Source organism: Somniosus microcephalus, chromosome 6 (assembly GCF_052327205.1).
Source record: "Somniosus microcephalus isolate GS21.2 chromosome 6, FLI_Smic_1.0, whole genome shotgun sequence".
Taxonomy (NCBI): Eukaryota; Metazoa; Chordata; class Chondrichthyes; order Squaliformes; family Somniosidae; genus Somniosus; species Somniosus microcephalus.
The window spans coordinates 187,817,933-187,840,997 of NC_140992.1; positions in this window are offsets into that span (position 1 = coordinate 187,817,933).

Here is a 23,065-nt window from a genome sequence, read left to right on the forward strand (position 1 = left end):
GATTCATATAGGGTGAGGCCGGGTGCTGTAGATTGTTCAAGTAGTTTTGCCAATTTATTTATGTAAATATTAAAGAGTGTCGGTGAGATTGGCGAGCCCTGCGTCACCCCCCGCCACTGTGGGAAGTATTTTGTTTGTTTGTCTCCAATTTTAACTGCACATTTGTTGTTTGTATACATTGATTTAATTACATCATATGTTTTTTCCCCCTACCCCCGCTTTCGATAAGTTTCAGGAAATAGACCGTCGTGCCAGATGGAATCGAAAGCCTTCTGGAAATCTATAAAGCATGCGTAGATTTTGCTTTTGTTTTGATGGACGTGTTTGTCAATTAGGGTCTGTAGGGTGAAGATATGATCTGATGTTCTATAGTTTGGCAGGAATCCAATTTGGCTTTTACTCAAGACATTGTGCTCCTCAAGGAAGTTTATAAGTCTTTTGTTTATGATACGACAGAAAACCTTTCCCATGTTACTGTTTACACAGATGCCTCGATAGTTATTTGGGCTCCCCTCTCTCTCCCCCTCCCTCCCTCTCTCTCCCCCCCTCCCCCTCTCTCTCCCCCTCCCTCCCCTCTCTCTCCCCCTCCCTCCCCTCTCTCTCCCCCCTCCCTCCCCTCTCTCCCCCCTCCCCTCCCCTCTCTCTCCCCCTCCCTCCCCTCTCTCTCCCCTCCCTCCCCTCTCTCTCCCCCTCCCTCCCCTCTCTCTCCCCCCCTCCCCTCTCTCTCCCCCCCTCCCCTCTCTCTCCCCCCCTCCCCTCTCTCTCCCCCCTCCCTCTCCCTCCCCTGCCCCTCTTTCTCTCCCCTCTTCTCTCCCCCTCTCTCTCTCCCCCCTCTCTCTCCCTGCCCCCTCTCTCTCCCCTCTCTCGCTCCCCATCCCTCCCCGCTCACTCTCCCTCCCTCTCTCCCCCCCCTCTCTCTCCCTCTCCCCCTCTCTCCCTCCCTCTCTCCATCCCTCCCCCCCTCTCCCTCCCCGCTCTCTCTCCCTCCCTCTCTCTCTCTCTCCTCTCTCTCCCTCTCCTCTCCCTCCCTCTCTCCCTCCCTCCCCCTCTCTCCTCTCCCCCCTCGCTCCTCTCCCTCCCCTCTCTCTCCTCTCCCTCACTCTCCTCCCTCCCTCCCCCTCTCTCTCTCACTCCCCCCTGTCCTCTCCCTCCTTTCCTCTCTCTCCCTCCCTCCCCTCTCCCTCCTAGCGCCTCAGGCCCAGCCCGACTCACCTGAGCTGAGCTCCCGCTGATGAGCTCCAGCTGCGGCGCGCCGCCCTAGAGACACCGTGGGTGGCGTAGCGCCTGAGGCCCGGCCGGAGTCACCCCGAGCTGAGTTCGCACTGCGGCCCCGCTGCCCCGGGGACACCGTGGGCGGCGTAGTGCCTGAGGCCCGGCCCGAGTCACCCGAGCTGAGCTGCCGCTCCGGCCGGCCACCAAACGTCAAGAACAAACACCCTCCTCACCTGTTAGCAACACGGCCAAACTAAGAACGGCCGCTCGATAGCAAAATACTGGAGATGCTGGAAATCCGAAATAACAACAGAAAATGCTGGAAAAACTCAGCAGGTCACGGATGTTGCCTGACCTGCTGAGTTTTTCCAGCATTTTCTGGGGTCTTTAATGGCCGCCACTCACCTCAGCAACGGCAGTTTGAAGGATTAGGCCCCGCCCACAAACTCCATGAAACGCCCCCTGTGATTGGTCAACCATCACGTCACTCAACGCTAATGAGCGGTAGGATTGGTCAACCGCTAATGAGTGGAATTTTGCCATTTTTTGAAAGTTGTTTGTATACTGTCCGAACAATTTTTGTCTGACCAAAAATTAAATACACCTATGACGCTCCCCCTAATCATAAGCTTTCTTTTGATATAACATATGTGTAGGTACGCTCTATAACTTTTGAGTGATGCCCAGACATACAGACATACAGACAGACAGACAGACAGACAGACAGATCGATCCTTTTATTATATATATATATATAAGATACTTGGAAATAGAAGCAGGAAATGCAAAAAAAACCGCAGAGGTATTCTGTATATAAAACATTTGTTAGCATTCTAAAAAAAGTGGTGCAGTGGTTATTTAATATACAGATAATTATTTTTATAGTTTATTGTTCAGTCACTTCTTTTCCATTATAAGATTTGAAAACAGTGACCAACATCATCGCTTTTTTGCACAAGAACCATATCGTCCACCGGGACCTGAAACCCGATAACATCTTGACTTCGGAGAAGTCGGGAGACCCCATTCTCAAAGTGGCCAATTTTGGCCTCAGTAAAGTTCTAGAACCAGGGGGTTACAGTCTCAGAATAAGGGGTCGGCCATTTAAGACTGAGATGAGGAGAAATTCCTTCACTCAGAGGGTTGTCAATCTTTGAAATTCTCTACCCCAGAGGACTGTGGAGGCTCAATCCTTGAGTATATTCAAGGCTGAAATTGATAGATTTTTTGGGCTCTAGGGGAATCAAGAGATATGGGGATCGGGCGGGAAAGTGGAGTTGAGGTCTTATTGAATGGCGGAGCAGGCTCGAGGGGCCATATGGCTTACTTCTGCTCCTAGTTCTTATGTTGTTATGTCAGTAATTGGTTAGTGACAACCGAATGCACATCCTGTCCGGGAGCAAGCTTCATTGAGGGGTCAGGTCCAGAAAAAATAGCAACTCATTTTTATACCAAATCTCTTGGTTTTTAAGAGTTTGTCTCTCGATTTATAAGATGGTGTGGTTGGCATTACTGGAGGCGCCCGCCTGAGTTAGGCAGGTAAATTTAGGCAATTAGGGTCCTATTGATGTAATAGGCCCCCAACGCCCTCTGATCCTGGAAGAGAGCAGGTTGCCCGCTGCTGCTGCCCCTTCAGCTGCAACCAGGTCTGAAGGCCAAGGAGGCCTTTCTGGGTAAGTTTAAAACTTTCCTTCTGTGGGGCCAGGAGTGCTCCTTCAGGCTTCACAAGGAAGGTGTAGGGCTTCCCCCCACAACCCCCCCCAGCCACCCTACGCCCCACGAACCTCTAACTGACCCTGTTCCCGCATTTACCGTAGGCCCAGTGGGCTGCCTGACTTTCCGTCACTTCCTCGTGACCTCCCTCCTGTTGTGAGTGGGATATCACCCAACGGCGTGTTAACGCCGCCCGCCGTTAAAATGGTCCGAGCCTCCCGCTGCCACTCCTGAACAGGCCGGTCGCTTGCTAAGCCGCTTTCCTGCCCGGGTGTTCAAATTCTCATCGGAGTGTGGGCAAGCTTTTTGACCTCGAGAGCCTGATTCTCTCCTCAGCGAACGCTCCCATGCACACTTTCCAATAGTGAATGGATAGTGATCAGGAGCGTGAACTGTGGCTGACTTTCCCCCCGCCCCCACACCCTCATCTAGAGAGCAATTGTAGTTCCAGACTTGGCTATTCCAATGCTCTCCCAAAGAAAGAAACAAAGAAAGACTTGCATTTATATAGCACCTTTCACGACCACCGGATGTCTCAAAGCATTTTACAGCCAATGAAGTACAGCCAATGGAATACAGCCAATCCCAGCCAGTTTCCATTTCCATTCTCTGTAAACTTGAGCTCATCCAAAACTCTGCTGCTTGTCTCCTAACTTGCATCAAGTCCTATCACCCTCCCCCCCTCGTGCTCGCCTACCTACATTGGCTCTCGGTCCAGCAACGCTTCAAATTTAAAATGATCATCCTTGTGTTCAAATCCCTCCACAGCCTTGCCCTCCCCCGCAATCTCTCCAACCTCCTCCAGCCCTACAACCCTCCAAGAACTCTGCGTTCCTCCAATTCTGGCCTCTTGTGCATCCCACACTTCATTCCAGCATTGATGGCCGTACCGACAGCTGCCTAGAACCTAAGCCGTGGAATTCCCTCTCTAAATCTCTCCACCTCTCTCTGCTCCTTTTAAAATTCTCCTTAAAACCTATCTCTTTGACCAAGCTTTTGGTCACCTGTCCTCATGTCTCCTTCTTTGGCTCGGCTTCAATTTTATATCTGATTACGCTCTTGTAAAGCACCTTGGGATGTTTTACTGTGTTAAAGACAGTATATAAATGCAAGTTGTTGTTGTAGTGGCCATCAGCTGGAATTGTCTAACCCGGAACAAACTAGGGCTCAGATTTGAGACCTCCCTGGTGTGTATGGCTCAGTAACACACCATATGCTTATATTGATACCAATGAGCTATTGGGAGTTTATTTTGAATCAGTGAGCAAATAAACTGAGTGAGGAGGCTCAGCAATGAATCTCGTGCCTACTCCATCTCAAACCTGCTGGTAATCTGTGAGAAAGTTAGCAGGTTAGCGGACGAAAGCTACCCGGTGGCTATAACGTACTTCAACTTTTAAAAGTCACTTGCTGAAGTTCCTTGTGAGGCTTTTAAACAATCTTAAGCCTCATAGACTTAAAGGTAAATTGCTGAAGTGAATTAATAGTTGCCAAGGTAATAGAGACGGATGGTGATGGTAACTGGATGAGGCTGTGCGGGGGGCAGTGAGAATTCTGCAAGGGTCTGTTCTGGGCACTTTTCCATTTATTTTATTGATTAAATTATATTCAGGACCGTACTTCTTGTAATATTATAAAATTTTCTGGTGACCTCAAACTAAGCAGCCTAGTGATGATCCTATTAATTGGGGTCAGGGCCAACTAGGCAGGTGGGCTAAGAATGGATGGTGGGCTAAGAATGGATGGTGGGTTTTAATGTAGATCTTTACATCAGAACAGAAAATATGGACCATGAGACCAGAATGAAAGAGTGTCCATTTCCAAAGTTGGGAATGTCTTGGGTGTGATCACTGAAAGATTCCCGTCAACATGAAGCTGTTATCAACAAGTATTGGAATACACTTCAAAGGCATTTGATTATCAATCAAAGATTAATTTAAACATAACTCATTAGTGAGGCCACCTTGGAGTAACATGTGTGATTTTTGAATACCGTTCCTTCCTAAAGGACATTGGCCGTGTCAGAGAAGTTTCAGGGATTAGTAGCAAGGATGATTCTGGGAATTACTCACAGAATCAGCTCATCTTCCACTGAGAAATGACATTTGAAAGAGGGCCTTTTCAGGTTTTGAAATGCTGAGATGCACAGATTGTGTAAATACAAGCAGAGTCCTTATCGTAGACTGTGAGGACAGATCATGGGAAATGTGATTGCATAAACACCAGGGGCTAGAAATTCAGTGCATTTGCACGTCCCATTAGTGTCTCCGGGGGCGCTATCGGAGTGCAAACCACTTTTCGCCTGGGTGCGGTGCCACTAACGACTCCAGCTAAATTCAGCGGGAGTTTAGCGGTGGTGGTAACTGGTAGAACCCCGCTCCACTGCGCAGGCGATGATGATGACATCACCGTGCGCAGCGCCCCGTTTTCACCCTGCCTGCAAAATTGGTCCGTGCCCCCTGAATTTGCGCCGGGTGATGACAGGGACCGATTCAGGGGGCGGGAACGGAGCGGCAGGAGGCTTGCGGGGCGATAAGTACAGGGGAGGTGGCGAGCGGGGAAAAAAAAATTGGCTGACGTACTTGTCGCTGCCCGTTGCATCTTTCAATGCAGGGTCCATACCGTGATCTGGCAGCCCGGCACGCCTCTTGAGTGCCGGGCTGCTGACACGGTACCCCGCTGCATGGTGGTCCAGGTACAGCCCTGCAGAGGGAAGGAGCCCTTCCATGCGGCAGTGCTACGTGGCCCAGTGCGTAGTGCTGCAGAACGCACCACCCCGATATTCGGGGTTAGCGCTCTAAGAAGGAAGTGGAGTGCTTGAATTAGCACTCCACCTCCCTCTTGGGGTGCTAATACTGAATTTATCGATCGCCGGCACTATTTTCTGCCGGGCGCTAAATTTAGCACCCAGGTGATGTTTGTGACCCAAAATGGTTGCTGCCAAATTTTTCCCCCAGGCCTCAACTGAGCTAATGTGACAAACATAGCATATTTGTGCATGATGTATTGTGTGATGGGCTTCTTTCTTATCACAGTGCATACAGGGTTAAAAAATGCATTCACTTATAGAAAATGGCCCAGCATACTTGGTACACACTAGCCCTAGAACAGATGATATGTCTGTTACAGGTATTGGGGAGGTAGACTTTGGTAAATTGTAACCCTGTTTACATGCTTGCTGTTGCTAATAGGCAACAATTAGATGGTTCCAGCAGCTATAGGTAGGTGTTGTTCTTACACAAGATAATGTCTCACAGTGTGTATTTGTATTTGGAGCAGATTAATTTGACTCCAGGAGGGGCCAGGCCATTCAATTCAAGTAATAATGTACAGTGGGTCTTTATAAGCATATGTTTGATTGGCAGTTCTTTGGGTTTAGGAGACACATTTTTAATTTTCTTTATTCTGGCTAACCTTCAACACATTTTGGAAGCAGACCTGGAAAGAAAGAACTTGCAGTTATATAGCACCTTTCATGACCCTGGGATGTCCCGAAGCATTTGACAACCAAGAAAGCACTTTTGAAATGAAGTCACTGTTGTAATGTAGGAAACGTGGCAGCCAATTTGCGCACAGCAAGCTCCCACATACAGCAATGTGATAACGCCCAGATAATCTGTTTTAGTGATGTTGGTTGAGGGATAAATACTGCCAGGAGACCGGGATCAGGAGCAGCACTGAGGAAATTTCCGGCCAAAAGAGTAAAAACCGACCTTCTGTGAAGGAATCCCACGTCAACCAGGTAATACTCAACGAGACTGTCAGTGACATTTTTAGCACTGATTCTGCAACCTGCCCAAAACTCAAGGACAGATTCACAATAACTATAAATTATGCCCAGAGAGCTTCTGGGCTGCAGCAGGTGGGCAGTGAAAGGATTAAAACAAGTGCTGTTTGAGTATTGGAGACTGTACCTGGTACAGCCTGAAGTGCTGGATGACCTTCGTCCACGAGAGATACGAGTACTTGCAGTTCTGAATAACAAGCGACCTTGCAATCTTACCAAACTCTGCTTTCTCCCAGGTCTAGTTTCCATAGTTTTTTTAAAATTCATTCTCTGGACATGATCATCGCTGGCAAGGCTGGCATTTATTGCCCATCTCTAGTTGCCCTGAGAAGGTGGTGCTGGGCTTTCTTCTTAAACCACTACTATCTTGTTATTCTTTGTGGCAGTTTTGATACAACTGAGTGGCTCGCTAGGCCATTTCAGAGGGAAGTTAAGAGTCAACCACATTGGTGTGGGACTGGAGTCACATATAGGCCAGACCAGGTAAGGACAGCAGGTTTCCTCCCCTAAAGGGCATCAGTGAACACAGGTGCACACACACACACACACACACACACACACACACACTTTTACATATGCACATACACACACACTTTTACATGTGCACATACAGCGATATCCACACACATACACAGACACGCACACCTCTGTAATCAAATGTAGTAATTACAGGAAATGTTGGACATTCACAGCAGGTTTGTCATCAACTGGAAAGAAAAAAACAGGTTGTACAGCTTTTAGTGAATCACCTGCTCGGTATGTTAAATATTGACCAAACTTGAGGTTGCAATAGTGGGCAAAAGTCCACCCTGTATGGGTTAATCATATGGATTGCAAAATTAGAAATACAGTCACCGAATGGTTTGAATCAAAAGTAAAAGCTCCGCCTACCCTAACCTTAAACATCCTGCTAAACCTAAGTCAACCCCGAACCTTAGCCTCCTATTGATATTAACCCAACTATTAAGCTTAACCCCGAACCCTAACCCTCATCCCTAATTTACCCCTAAACCTAACCCTAACCCCATCCCCAACCACACCCCCAACACAAATTTTTAAAAAAATTATTAATTATTAATCATACAGCCTTGGATTAACTCCAAGGGAAATTTATCTGAGCGAACTTATCAAACCTTTCTCTCAAGGTGTGGCAGGCCATTGTTATTGATGATCTCATTGTGTTACAACAAGTACTGAGCGATTACAAGAATTCTCTTGTTTTTGAAGCTCAAATGTAATGAGTTACTAAAAAAACACTCTGGAGTTTCAGCAAGGATTTCCCTGGGAATTCCATGGGCTGAATCTTGAAACTTGGAGTTGTGTCAGAGGTTAAAATGCAAAAAATCTAGAACATGATCCGAACCCACCTCGAACCCACCCACTTCCGGTTTTAACAGAGGGGGGACGAGGGGCGGGCGACCAACCCGCTCGCGGGAAGTGGATTGGTCATTTAACTATTATAATGAGGCTGCCTGGCTTCATTTTAACAGTCATTCTATTTTTAACCACAGGCAGATGGGTTTTCCCAGGCCTCGGGAAACTTGGCAGCTGAAAGCAGGCGAGAAGGGTTGAATCCATGAGGTAAGTGCCTTTACAGAACTGCTTGATGGTCAGGGGGAGCAGGAGTGTTTCCTCCAGGCCCAGCAATCTTACGTGTAAATCCCGCAACCCCCCCCACCCCCGACCACCAGCAGACACCCACAACCCCCCGCGCAATCGGGACCCCCCCCAATCTCCCCCTTACTCCTTTATTTCAGAGGAGGTGGAAGAAAATCAAGTTTTTCTTAAAAATCAAATTGCTGGTAGTATTTTAGCAATGGAGGTTCAAATGTTATTTTTCAAAGCAACTCGAGTCTCTAATACAACAAATTAGCTGGAGAGTTGCCCCAATGCACTTACCTGCTCTCGTAGGCTTCGGCCTTGTGAATCAGGCTTCCCGCCTTGAAAGGCCTCCAGCCTGTCAATCAGGCTGCCTGTGGGTGGGAACCCCACTTAAAGGAACCTTGCAGTTAAGTTCTGCCGGACATTTGGGAAACCCGTTCTTCTGGGTTTCCTGACCTCACAACCACCTCCCCCCAACCTGGCATCCAGCCTAAAATCCAGGCCCATGATTCAGAAGTCCATCCTGTACAACTTGGAGACGGAGCCTTTTTCACGTTGATTCCAAATGTAATGTGAATTAAAGTGATGTTAATTATGTTTTCTCCTCATCTCATTCTGATCACTTTCTCACATGCATTCTGTCTCCTGTTTGTTTTGTGTGAATGATCATTGGGTCGGAACCAATTTTCCCATTCAAAATTCCACGCATGTGCGATATTTCCTTTTAAGAGCTCCAGGGAACGTTGGTTGTAACTCTCCTCTGATAGGTGTTCCCTCTGTTGTTTGCAGCAACACATTGGGTTATACTTGTCATTTCCCTGTAGCAACATGGCTGAGGTCAGTAATTCATGGCGTGGGGATTTGTGGGACCACTAACCCTCTCCCCAACATTGTGCGGCACAGTCTTTGTGTTGCCTTTTGTTCTGATCCTTTGTATTGGAATTTTGGAGTGGAAGGTTATGCTGGAAGAGCTCAAACCTTTATAGTGTGTGGCGGAGCTGGATTTGCCCATCTTGGGATCGGGGAGACGGGGGTCAAACTGGAGATTGAGCCTGCTGGGGATTGCTGACTTACGAAGTCCAAAGGCTGAGCCAGGAACGGCACAGACTCGCTGGCCTAAAACTGAAGGCCAAAGACGGTTGACAGAAGCTCCTGGGAGTGAAATGGAGGCCGTCCTCCAAAGCCGCATGGGCCGAACTCAAAATGGTTGGGGTGAGAGGTTATATCTCCCCCTGACCCCCACCCACTCTACTGACTCTGCCACTGTTGTGTGGTTCTGTGGGGGAATATAAGTAAGGGACTCAGTGAGCTCCGAACTCATACAGACCACAAAGGTCTGCCAAAGTTGCTCTCTAAGTCATTGGGCTCCCTCAAGAATATTCTATGTTACCGTATTATGGGTGCCTTATTTGTGTTTGTTGGTGAAGTCAAGCATAGGTCCCTTGCAGTCAGAATCAGGGGAATTTATAATGGGGAACAAAGAAATGGCAGACCAATTAAATACATACTTTGGTTCCGTCTTCACAAAAGAGGACACAAATAAACTCCCAGAGATGTCGGGGAACATAGGGTCTAATGAGAGGGAGGAATTGAATGACATCAGTATTTATAGGGAAATGGTGTTAGGGAAATTGACGGGATTGAAGGCCGATAAATCCCCAGGGCCTGATAATCTACATGCTAGGGTACTTAAGGAAGTGGCCCTACAAATAGTAGATGCAGTGCTGGTCATTGTCCAAAATTCTATAGACTCTGGAATAGTTCCCATGGATTGGAGGGTAGCTAATGTAACCCCACTATTTAAAAAGGTGGTAGAGAGAAAACAGGGAATTATAGACCGGTAAGCCTGACATCGGTAGTGGGGAAAATGCTAGAGTCCATTATAAAAGATGTAATGGCAGAGCACTTGGAAAACAGTGACACGATCGGACAAAGTCAACATGGATTTACAAAAGGCAAATCATGCTTGACTAATCTACTGGAATTTTTTGAGGATGTAACTGATAGAATAGGTAAGGGAGAACCAGTGGATGTGGTAGCAAAATACTGCGGATGCTGGAAATCTGAAATAACAACAGAAAATGCTGGAAATACTCAGCAGGCCAGGCAGCATCCGTGGATGTTATACCAGTGGATGTGGTGTATTTGGACTTTCAAGAGGCTTTTGATAAGGTCCCGCATAAGAGATTGGTGTGCAAAGTTAAAGCACATGGGATTGGGGGTAAGGTACTGACTTAGATAGAGAACTGGTTGGCAGACAGGAAGCAAAGAATAAACGGGTCTTTTTCCGAGTGGCAGGCAGTAACTGGTGGGGTACCGCAGGGATCTGTGCTAGGACCCCAGCTATTCACAATATATATTAATGATCTAGACGAGGGAACTAGATGTAATATCTCCAAGTTTGCAGATGACACAAAGCTGGGTGGGCGAGTGTGCTGTGAGGAGGATGCAGAGAAACTCCAGTATGATTTGGACAGTTTGGGTGATTGGGCAGATGCATGGCAGGTGCAGTATAATGTGGATAAATGCGAGGTTATCCACTTTGGTGGCAAAAACAGGAAGACAACTTATTATCTGAATGGTAATAGATTGGGAAAAGGGGAAGTGCAATGAGACCTGGGTGTCCTTGTGCACCAGTTGTGAAGGTAAGCATGCAGGTGCAGCAGACAGTTAAGAAGGCAAATGGTATGTTGGCCTTCATAGCGAGAGGATTTGAATACAGGAGCAAGGGTGTGTTGCTGCAGTTGTACTGGGCCTTGGTGAGACCACACCTTGAGTATTGTGTGCAGTTTTGGTCGCCTTATCTGAGGAAGGATGTTCTTGCCATGGAGGGAGTGCAGCGAAGTTTCACCAGACTGATACCTGGGATGGCAGGAATGACGCATGAAGAGAGATTGGGTCTATTAGGCTTATATTCTCTAGAGTTTAGAAGAATGAGAGGGGATCTCATTGAAACTTATAAAATTCTAACAGGACTAGACAGACTAGATGCAGGAAGGATGTTCCTGATGGCGGGGGAGTCCAGAACCAGGGGTCACAGTCTAAAGATAAGGGGTAAGCCATTTAGGACAGAGATGAGGAGAAATTTCTTCACCCAGAGAGTGGTGAACCTGCGGAATTCTCTACCACAGAAGGCAGTTGAGGCCAACTTATTAAATATATTCAAGAAGGAGTTAGATATATTTCTTAGGCTAAAGGGATCAAGGGATATGGGGAGAAAGCAGGGACAGGGTACTGAATTTGTATGATTAGCCATGGTCTCATGAAATGGTGGAACAGGCTCGAGGGGCCGAATGGCCTACTGCTGCTCCTATCTTCTATGTTTCTATGTTTGAACTTTTCTTTTGAGAGCAGTGGAGTTGGGAAGTAGGGATTAAAGGCAGCCTCACAACTGATAGCCAGTTATGCTACAGGCTGCAGCTGGAGGGCCAGCACTTTCTGAAAGGCCATAAAAAGGCTATTCGGCCCATCAAGTCCACTCTTTCCACCGACCATGTACAATCTACCCTAAAGTGGACTCTGCTCGACCCATCTGATCTCCTGAGGGGAAGGAGCAACATAGATACTGCCTCGTACACATAGGTAGTCTTCCACGGCCCCAACAGTTCAGGAACCACTGCAGCATTTGACCATCTCAGTCTACACCTATTGCTACCACCATCATTTCCAACCCCAAACCAACCTCTTGTTCAAGGAGTTGATTGAACATCATCAACTGCTTTTGCTGGGAGTCTGCTCCATGTATCCACTACCTGGGGAGCGGACTTCTTTTCATCTTTAGTCTCAGTGAAGGCCTGCTAGTTTTAAACGTGTGTTTTGTGTCCCGTGTTCACGTCCTGTAAGGTGTCTCTGGGTGAGTCATTTCCTCAGAAGCGGAGGGAGCAGAGTTCTGGCCACTCATCATGTTCATGGAGCTCCTCTCCTCTCTTACAAACCCCGATAAGCCAATATCGCCATCACATAGCATTCTCACCTGAGTAAAGATTGGGTCTGAGGTGCAACTGCAGGAGATCAAAGGGTTTGGGAAGAAGCAGAAACAGCAGCATCTCTAGCTGTGCCAGGCAGAGAGACAGTTATACGTTGCTTACACAGATCAGTGTCACAGTTAAATATAGGGGCTGTGAATAGATTAAAACAGGACAATGTAGGAATGGTCAAATTCCTATTTAGAGATTGAGTTCGAAGGCAGGCAATCAATCAAAAAGGTTTTTAATGCCAAACTAACGAGTTTAAACAGATTGTTGCAAGAGAACTATGAATACAGGTCTTAACAGGTCGGAGGCTCCACGACGACTGCCTGGGTGGTCCCATGGCTGGCGTCATGACGTCATCACGTTTTTCCCGCGTTTGGGTGATCACGTGATTAGCGGCATGACGTCATCGTGTTCGCCCGCGCTCTTAAAGGGACTGTACATGCAAACAGTATATACAATGGTACAGATTTAGTCTGTAGCTAACACATCGTTAAAGGGAATTATGTACAGTTGTTCAGTGTCCCTCAGTGGCCCTGCCACATGCACCCCCCCAGAATTGTCTTTAACGGAAAAAGTCAAACGGTGAGGGGGTCTGACAAGCCTGTCAGAACGACTCCTGTATTCCCGAAGCGGAAGCTGTTGGATGGCGGGCATCTGGCGGGTGGTTGCACTTGTTCTGGTGTGACGACGGTGGGCGGCCGACCTCGTCTTGGTGACTGTGCGGTCTCGACGGGGCGGTCAAGGTCCAGGTGTGCCGGCTTCAAATGGTCGACCGAAATGTGGTCCGGTTTACCACCGACATCCACCCTGAAGGTTTTGTCTCCTGCCTCTAACACGCGGAAAGGACCAGTGTATGGGGTCTTGAGCAGATCCCGGTGAGCATCATGGCGGATGAACACGTAGTCGGCTTGTTTCAGCTCCACTGGAACGTGAGAGCTCTGAAACCCGTGATGCGATGTGGGAACTGCCGCAAAACATCTGGCTGGTGACTGATAAGCTGGCGTGAGGCGGACCATGGCTCCGTTGGTGTTGGCAGGAAATCCCCTGGCACTCGCAGCGGCTGACCATAAACGAGCTCTGCCGTGGAAGAGTGAAGATCTTCCTTGGGGGCCGTGCGAAGGCCCAACATGACCCACGGCAGCTTGTCTGCCCATCCAGCATCTTGGAGGCTGGCCCTCAGTGCGGCCTTAAGCGATCTGTGAAAACGTTCGCACAGACCGTTCGCTTGGTAGGCTGTGGTGTGGTGTAACTTGACACTGAGTCATTGAGCCACAGCATTCCAGTGCTCAGAGGAAAACTGCGGTCCCCGGTCTGAAGAGATGTCCGCAGGTACTCCAAAACGGGCGACCTATGAAGAGATGAATGCCCTGGCCACGTCCGCCGAAGTAGTAGATGACAGGGGAACCGCCTCCGGCCATCTGTTGATGCGATCTACTATGGTCAGGATGTGCGTGAAACCCTGTGAAGGTGGAAGTGGCCCTACCAGGTCCACATTAACGTGGTCAAACCGCCGCTCAGGAACTGCAAAGGTGGCCAATGGAGCCTTGATGTGGCGCTGTACCTTGGCCTTTTGGCAGACCACGCAGGTGTTGGCCCAGTCGCGGACATCTTTATGCATGCCCCACCAAACGAACTTAGATGACATTAGCTTCTGAGAAGCCTTCATTCCCGGGTGTGACAACCCATGTATGGTGTCAAACACCTTGTGGCGCCAGGCAACCAGCACAATAGGGCGAGGGTCCCGAACAGAGACGTCACACAGCAACGTGGTACCAGCCGAATGGAACCTGACGTCAGCCAACTGGAGGCTAGTGGTGTTGGTGCAGTAAGCCTGCACTTCTGGGTCTGAGACTTGGTCTGCTGCCATGAGGGCGTAGTCGATGCCCAGCTGGACCGCATGCACGGTCGCGCGGGAGAGGCAATCTGCCACCAGGTTGTCTTTACCGGCCACGTGCTGAATATCTGTGGTAAATTCAGAGATGTATGTCAGCTGACATTGTTGTCGAGATGACCACGGTTCGGCAGTCTTGGCCATGGCAAAAGTCAGTGGCTTATGGTCGACGAAGGCTGTGAAAGGACGTCCTTCCAACAAGGAACGGAAATGGCGGATGGCCAGAAAAAGGGCTAGTAACTCCCTGTCGAAAGTACTGTACGCCCGCTCGTTACGCCACAGTTGACTGCTGAAGAATGCCAACGGCTGCCACGTCCCGTTCACCCACTGCTCCTGAACGGCGCCGATTGCGTAATCTGACATGTCGGTGGTGAGGGCGATGGTGGCTCCTGGTAGCGGGTGCGCCAGCATGGTCGCGTTGGCCAAGGCACTCTTGGTGTCGGTGAATGCCCGGTCCATGTCAACCATCCAGCTCACCGAATCCTTGCCAGACTTGCCCTTGGGGGCCTTGTACAGGGGCTGCATGAGCAGTGCTGCCTTAGGCACGAAACGGTGGTAAAAATTTACCATCCCGAGGAACTCCTGAAGGGCCTTTATGTTCTGCGGGCATGGAAAGGATATCACAGCCTCTACCTTCGCTTGCAAAGGAACAGCCCCCTCTGAGGTAATGCGATGTCCCAGGAAATCAATTTGGTGCAGACCAAACTGGCACTTGGCTGGGTTGATAATCAGGCCGTATTGGCTGAGGCATCGAAAGAGGGTGCGGAGGTGAGAGATGTGTTCCTCCTTATTCTGACTGGCGATGAGGATATCGTCTAAGTAGACGAAAAGGAACTTGAGGTCCCGCAGCACAGAGTCCATGAGGCACTGGAAAGCCTGGGCGGCATTCTTCAACCCAAACGGCATCCTTAAAAATTCGAAGAGACCGAAAGGGGTGATGACTGCGGTATTTTGGACGTCTTGCGGGTGCACCAGGACCTGGTGGTAGCCTCGGAAAAGGTCAACCTTGGAAAAAACGGTGTTTCCTGCCAAATGGGCAGAGAAATCCTGAATGTGGGGGATTGGGAATTGATCAGGAGTGATGGCGTCGTTTAGTCGCCGATAGTCGCCGCAGGGCCGCCATCCGCCGCCAGGTTTAGGTACGATGTGCAGAGGCGAAGACCAGGGACTATTCGACCTGCGAATAATCCCTAAGCATTCCATTGTTGCGAATTCCGCCTTCGCGACCGCTAGCTTGCCAGGTTCGAGGCGCCGGGCCCGCGCGTGGACCGGGGGGGCCGGTGGTGGTGATGTGGTGTTCCACACCATGCTTCGTGGCCGTGGAGGAGAACGTGGGCCTGGTCAGGTCTGGAAATTCGCCTAGCAGGCGAGCGAACTCATTCGGACTCGGGAAAGCGCAGGAGACGGTGCGCAATATGGTGTTACTACGGTGGCAAGGGATAGAGTGAAACGTGGCCGCGTTGATCAGCCGCCGGTTCCTTACATCGACCAGGAGGCCGTTGGTGCACAGGAAATCGGCACCGAGAATGGCTTGCGAAACCTTGGCCGTAACGAATTCCCAGAAAAACCGCTGGCCGCCGAAGCACACCTGGACCCGCCGTCTGCCGAAGGTCCGAATAGCTCCGCCATTAGCCACTTCGAGGGGAAGGCTGTGCCTGCCAGCCTGTACATCAAGGGCTGACGCGGGTAGAATGCTGCACTGCGCTCCGGTATTGCAAAGGAACCGACGACCGGAGAGGGCATCTGTGATGAAGAGCAGCTTGCCTGCATTGCCGATTGCCATCGCGGCCGCGGGGCACCCGTTAGACCCGTGCTTCATTGGCCGGAGTTGTTGTTGTTCTTTTTTGAGAGAAGCTGCAGGAAGGACGGCAACATCTCGCCTTCGCGCCAAACTGCGCATGGTAGAAGCACAGCCCCGCGGGATGAGGAGCTGGGGCGGCGTCTGTGGGGGCTGGGCGCCTCGTGGCAGCGCAGTACTGTTGCGTAACTGTGAATATTTGGTCCGCCTCGGCAGCGAGCGCTGCGCAGTCTTTGACCTCGGATCTCGCCAAGGCCGTTTGCACTTGCTCCAGTAGTTGGCTGAGGAACAACTCTCTGAAGAGAAAGCATTGCGGTTCGGAGCCAATGAGTGTGAGCATTTGGCTCATCAGCTCAGAAGGTTTGGAGTCCCCATCCCGGGCATAGCGAGCAGCCGATGGGCGCGCTCCGATTTTGTGAGCCCGAAAACCTGTAGCAACTGCGCCTTGAGGGTCTCATACTTGCAGTCATCTGGGGGGTTCCCGAGAAGACTGACGATCTGCGAGGCGGTAGAACCATCGAGTGCTGAGACCACGTATAAGTATAGGGTCTAATCCTCAACGATGCCTCTCAGGGCGAACTGGGCTTCAACTTGGATGAACCACGAGGTCGCTTGTTGCTCCCAGAACAGCGGCAGCTTCAAGGAAACCGCGTTTGCCTCCATGCTGTGTTCTTTTCGCGAAATCCGTTCACAAAAGTCAGGGTCACCAATGTAGGAATGGTCAAATTCCTATCTAGAGATTGAGTTCGACGCAGGCAATCAATCAAAAAAGTTTTTAATGCCAAACTAACGAGTTTAAACAGATTGATGAAAGAGAACTATGAATACAGATCTTAACAGGTCGGAGGCTCCACGAGGGCTGCCTGGGCGGTCCCGTGGCTGGCGTCATGATGTCATCATGTTTTTCCCGCGTTTGGGTGATCACGTGCTTAGCGGCATGACGTCATCGTGTTCGCCCGCGCTCTTAAAGGGACCGCGCTCTGTACATGCAAACAGTATATACAATAGTACAGATTTAGTCTGTAGCTAACACATTGTTAAAGGGAATTATGTACAGCTGTTCAGAGTCCCTCAGTGGCCCTGCCACAACAACACAGTTAGATGCAAAGGTGATGGGCTGCTTAAACAGGAGACTCAATATTGCAGTTATATTCAACAGTCTCAGGCCAATTATCCACAAGACACAAAAACTCAACAAGATAAGGCATGTGTAAGAAATTAAACCATGGCACCTAATAACACAATTAGATACAGGGGCTGGGAGAGACAGAACCTGGTCACTCAATAAATACAGTTAAAAATCCAGAGTCTGCTTAAGTGTTATTATGGTGAAGGACAGCAGTCGATGAGGTTGAGTACTTGTGTGAGTGGATGAGGGCAGTATTAACTGAACACTCAACAACCCACCCCTTCACCGTGATCCTATGTCCAAACAGAATGTTTTGAGATTTACTGCATGCCAATGGGAACAGGGCCCAGTAATCGATGGGTAACATTATATAAAGTAAAGAGAGCCAAATTCGTCAGGCCCCCTTTAAACCACGTATATTCAGAGCCTCTCTGAAACCCCTCTCCCCAACCCCGCCCTCCCCACAAACCCCCCTCCCCAAAACCCCCCACAAATCCACCCCCACCTGTAATGTATATACCTTTAAGGGGGGAACTATCTTTTACAGCTCATGTATACTGCAGTACCGGCAGTGACCACACCTGTATATAGCCCTGAGTAGTAATCTGTACAGATCAGTTCCAGTGTGAGCCACGCTGAGTAAACACCTGTTATACCGTTCTCCTGCAGTCTGTGTCTTATTATACACGGACACAACATTGGCGACAAGGCAAGTTCGAACCTACCTGCAACTCTGCATCACCTCCCAGGGATTCGTTCCTGGAGATCAGTGGATTGGAGGTCAAGGCCAGAGACTCGGGCGTCGACCACGGGCAACCGCCAATCATCCAGCAGAGACTCGAGAATTGCGGGGGAGGCTGTCGAGAGCCAGGCTTGGCTTTCCAGTCGAGGTGGTCCAGCGAAATGGGCTGGCAACGGGTAGTGCACAGACCCTTCCCGGACAGTGGCGGACTAGAGCCCGACCGAGCGGCACAGCAAAGTGCCGAGCAGCGTCGACGGGGGAGAGAGAGAGAGAGGGCAGAGCGCACAGGGCGCAGCCAGTGTTCAGGGGCCGAGCAGCGTCGAAGAGAGGGAGAGAGAGATGCGCAGAAACCCGCAAGGCACCGCCATTGCCACGAGGACCGCCGAGAGCGGCGTTGGCAGCAGTGCAGGAGAAGCGCGCGAAACCTACAGGGCACCGCCATTGCCACGAGAACCGCCGGGAGCGGTGTTGGCAGCAGCGGGGGAGGAAGGAAAGCGCAGGAGATGCCATTTTAAACCATTGGGAGACGCCATTTTAAACTACACCCAAAATGACAAAGAGTGGCAGTATCACCGCATTTGACAATGAAGTCAAAGATTGGACTACATATGTCGAACGAATAGAGGTATACTGCAAGGCAAATGAGGTGTCAGATGAAAAGAAAGCGTCGGTATTGTTAAATTTAATGGGTGCAAAGACGTATGGTTTATTACGAAATCTAGTAACCCCAACGAAGCCAATGGAAAAGAGTTTTGAAGACATAGTAACGATACTACAGGAACATTTAAACCCCACACCGCTGCTGATAGCAGAAAGATTCAAGTCTCACAAACGGAACCAGCATAAGGATGAAAGCAATGCTGATTATTTAACAGAACTGCGCAAACTATCGAAACACTGCCAGTTTGGAGCGGGACTGGCAGATACCTTAAGGGACAAGTTTGTGTGTGGGCTTCAAAGTGAAGGAACTCAGAAATGGCTTTTATCTGAAAAGGACCTTACGCTGGAAAAGGCTTTCAGCATTGTGGTATCATATGAAGCAGCAGCACGGGGCGTTGCAGAGATACAACAGAGACCGCAAGAATATGGCACAAACGAAATGTCATATGGAACAGAGAAGTGCTATCGCTGTGGCAGAACAACACATGACCAGAATGATTGCTGGTTCAAAGACAAAGTGTGTAGACAGTGTGGAAAAGTAGGACACATAGCACGAGTCTGCAGGTCAGGAAAGAAAACCAGCAATAAGAAACCTACCAAGGAAAAGTACAAGAAGGTACATAAGATGACGGAGAATAGTTCAGATGAACAAAAGAGTGATAACGACTCCGAAAGCAGGGAACTGAGTTGTCTGAAACTACATAATGTGATCACAATGGAGGATCACTGAACCATTTGGGTCACTCTCAAGATAGCAGGAGTCCAGGTAAAGATGGAATTGGACACAGGATCAGCCCTAACAGTCATAAACTGACGGGACTATGAGCGGCTATTCTCACACATACCCTTGAGAGACACAAAAATTATTTTGAAGACGTACACGGGGCAAAAAGTTTACCCCAAAGGAAAAATAAGGGTGACCGTTATATATAACGGTAAGGAAACACCAAAACTAGACCTGTATGTATTACAAGATGGAGGACCACCATTACTGGGACATGAATGGATCCGGAAAATACAACTGGATTGGCATTCCATACAGGCACTGACTGTGGCTGACAAAAAAGATGACGACGTCACACCTGGGCGACTGTCAAAGATCCTAACTGACGCGAAAGAAGTGTTCCAGCAAGGACTCAGAACACTTAAAGGCATGACAGCGACGATTAAAATTGAAGAAAACGCAAGCCCAAAATTTTTTAAGGCCAGACCTTATGCGATCCACCCAGCCATCGAAGCAGAGCTGGAGAGTCTGGAACGTTCAGGTGTACTGTCCGAGGTAGACTGGAGCGAGTGGGCTATACCCATCGTCCCTGTGATGAAAAAGTCATTGAGCAGCACGCCTGGGGAATCAAGGAAGGTTCGCATCTGTGGGGACTTTAAGGTAACAGTGAACCCGGTCCTTCACACCGTACAATATCCACTTCCGCGGATTGAAGATATTTTCGACTCGCTATCTGGAGGGAAACGCTTCACTAAGATTGACCTGGCCCAGGCGTATCTGCAAATGGAGGTAGAAGAAGCATCAATAAAATACCTCACAATCAACACCCATAAAGGTCTCTACCAATACAACCGGCTGGTATTCGGGGTAGCATCAGCTCTGGCTATTTGGCAGAGGGCAATTGAACAAGCCCTGCAAGGGATCCCAGGGACCCAGTGTTATTTGGACGACATCCTGGTCACGGGCGAAAATGACAGTGATCACCTTGCCAACCTGGAGCAGGTGCTCACTAGATTGCAGGAATATGGGTTCCGAGCTAACCACCCCAAATGCGAGTTTTTTAGAACACAGATCTCGTATTGTGGCCACGTTATCGATAAAGAGGGGTTACATAAGTCCCCAGAGAAGATTGAGGCAGTAGTCAAGGCTCCAGCACCGGAAAATGTGTCACAACTGAGGCCGTTCCTCGGGCTGGTCAACTACTACCATAAGTTCTTGCCAAATTTGTCTGCAATACTACATCCACTGAACACCCTACTGCAGACTGGGGTGCCATGAAAGTGGAGTGACAAATGTAGACGAGCTTTCCAGAAGAGCAAAACACTAATCACATCGAAAGAGGTATTGGCCCATTACAACCCAGCATTACCAATTCGGTTGGCATGTGATGCGCCACCCTACGGCATTGGAGCAGTGCTGTCGCACAAATTCTCGGACGGCTCAGAGAGGCCAATAGCCTTTGCGTCACGATCACTAACCTCAGCCGAGCGTAACTACACCCAGATTGACAGGGAGGCCCTCAGCCTAGTGTGGGGAGTGAAAATGTTCAATCACTATCTGCACGGGCAGAAATTCACCTTGCTGACGGATCACCAGCCTCTTGTCTCCATTGTTAATCCAAAGAAGGGCATTCCGGTGATGACTGCGCAATGACTACAAAGATGGTCACTTTTTCTAGGGGCGCACCACTATGAGATTGAATATAAGGGCACAAAACAGCATGGAAATGCTGATGGGCTATCACGCCTGCCACTGCCTACTGCGGAGGAAGCACCAGCAGTGGATCCTGTCGAAATATTCCATTCGACTATAGTTGAATACCTACCGGTAACTAACGCTTGTATCGAAAAGGAAACCCGAAATGACCCGACACTGTCTCGGGTATATGATTTGACGGTGAAGGGATGGCCAGCACATGGCGACTCACTGTTGCCAGCATTCTCGACAAGGAGAGACCAGCTGTCAGTGTGCTGGGGGACCTGGCTGTGTGGATCCCGAGTGGTAATTCCACCCAAGTTAAGGGATAGAGTGCTCAATGAGCTTCATGAGGGTCATCTGGGAGGGGTAAAAATGAAAAGCCTAGCCAGGGCTTATGTGTGGTGGCCGGGAATCGATAAACAAATCGAGGGCCTGACCAAGAGTTGCTCAGGATGCCAGAAAGTCCAAAATGCACCACCACAGGCCCCTCTACACCCATGGGAGTGGCCCTCATCTCCATGGTAACAGATGCATATTGATTTTGCTGGTCCATTCATGGACTCAATGTTTTTAATAGCCGTGGATGCGCACTCGAAATGGCCTGAGGTCATCAAAATGTCCTCCACCACCACGGAGAAAACTATTGCAGTCCTACGGACCATTTTTGCCAGGAATGGCTTGCCAGAACAGATTTGCTCCGACAACGGACCACAGTTTGTGTCCGAAGAGTTCCAGAGGTTCTTGAAAAAGAATGGGGTAAGGCATTACACATCCGCCCCGTATCATCCAGCCACAAATGGATTGGCTGAGAGGCTCGTACAAACCTTTAAGAAGGCAATAAAGGCTATGTACAATGACAACATTCCGCTGCAGCACAAGGTGGACAATTTCCTGTTCGCCTACCGGAATGCGGCACATGCAGTCACCAACCGGGCCCCAGCCATGATGTTCTTCAACCGAAGGTTAAGATCTCACCTGGATTTGCTCAGACCAAACGTACGAAGAGATGTTGAGAGTAAGCAATTCCAGCACATCCATGAGAAGCCAACAAGGAGCTTCAATGTAGGGCAACCAGTCTTGGCCCGCGACTACCGAACAGAAAAATGGCAGCCAGGAACGATATGCACGCGGCAGGGCCCACTAATGTACACAGTGGACGTTGGGGAGAGCATCGTGAGATGCCATGCTGACCAGATCCTAGAGTCACAGGAACAAGTCAGCCCCATGCCTCGCCCATACGTACCTGGTGATGAACCCGACGTACAGGTCGCATCTACCCCAGAAACAGTAGCATCGGAAGCTGATGAACCAACCGATGGCAGGGGGCCAGAATCGCCTCCACACCAAGAGCAAGACACTCGGGAAAGGCGCTATCCAGAAAGGATCAGGAAGCCTCCCCAAAGACTGAATATATAAATAGACTATTTTCAGCTAATGTTGCATGTTAAAAGTGTTAATTGTAATTAGTTTGATATTTAATTGTTAAATGAGTGTTATGGTACTGTTAATCTAAAAGGGGAGGAATTGTAATGTATATACCTTTTAAGGGGGGGAACTATCTTTTACAGCTCATGTATACTGCAGTACCGGCAGTGACCACACCTGTATATAGCCCTGAATAGTAATCTGTACAGATCAGTTCCAGTGTGAGCCACGTTGAGTAAACACCTGTTGTACCGTTCTCCTGCAGTCTGTGTCTTATTATACACGGACACAACACCACCCACAAAACCCCCACACACAAACACCCCCACAAACACCCCCCAACAAACACCCCCACACTAACCCCCCCACAACCCCCCCCACAACCCCCCCCACAACCCCCTCCACAAACCCCCCCACAAACCCCTCCCCAAAACCCCCCCACAAACCCACCTCACACAAACCCCCCACAAACCTACCTCACACAAACCCCCCCCACAAACCCCCCCCCAACAAACCCCCCACTCCGATCCATTAAAACTTACTGCAATAAAGAAAGCTTTCCGGCGCTGTACATGTGTTGATGGGCGACTTCTTGTTCCAATGGTATCGGTGGGTGGGTGGTCGGGAGGCTGAGCTCCTCTGGTTGTCTAGTGGACACAGCCTGCTGCTCCTGGCGGGAGTCGAACATTTGCGCGGGGAGATCCCTGGGA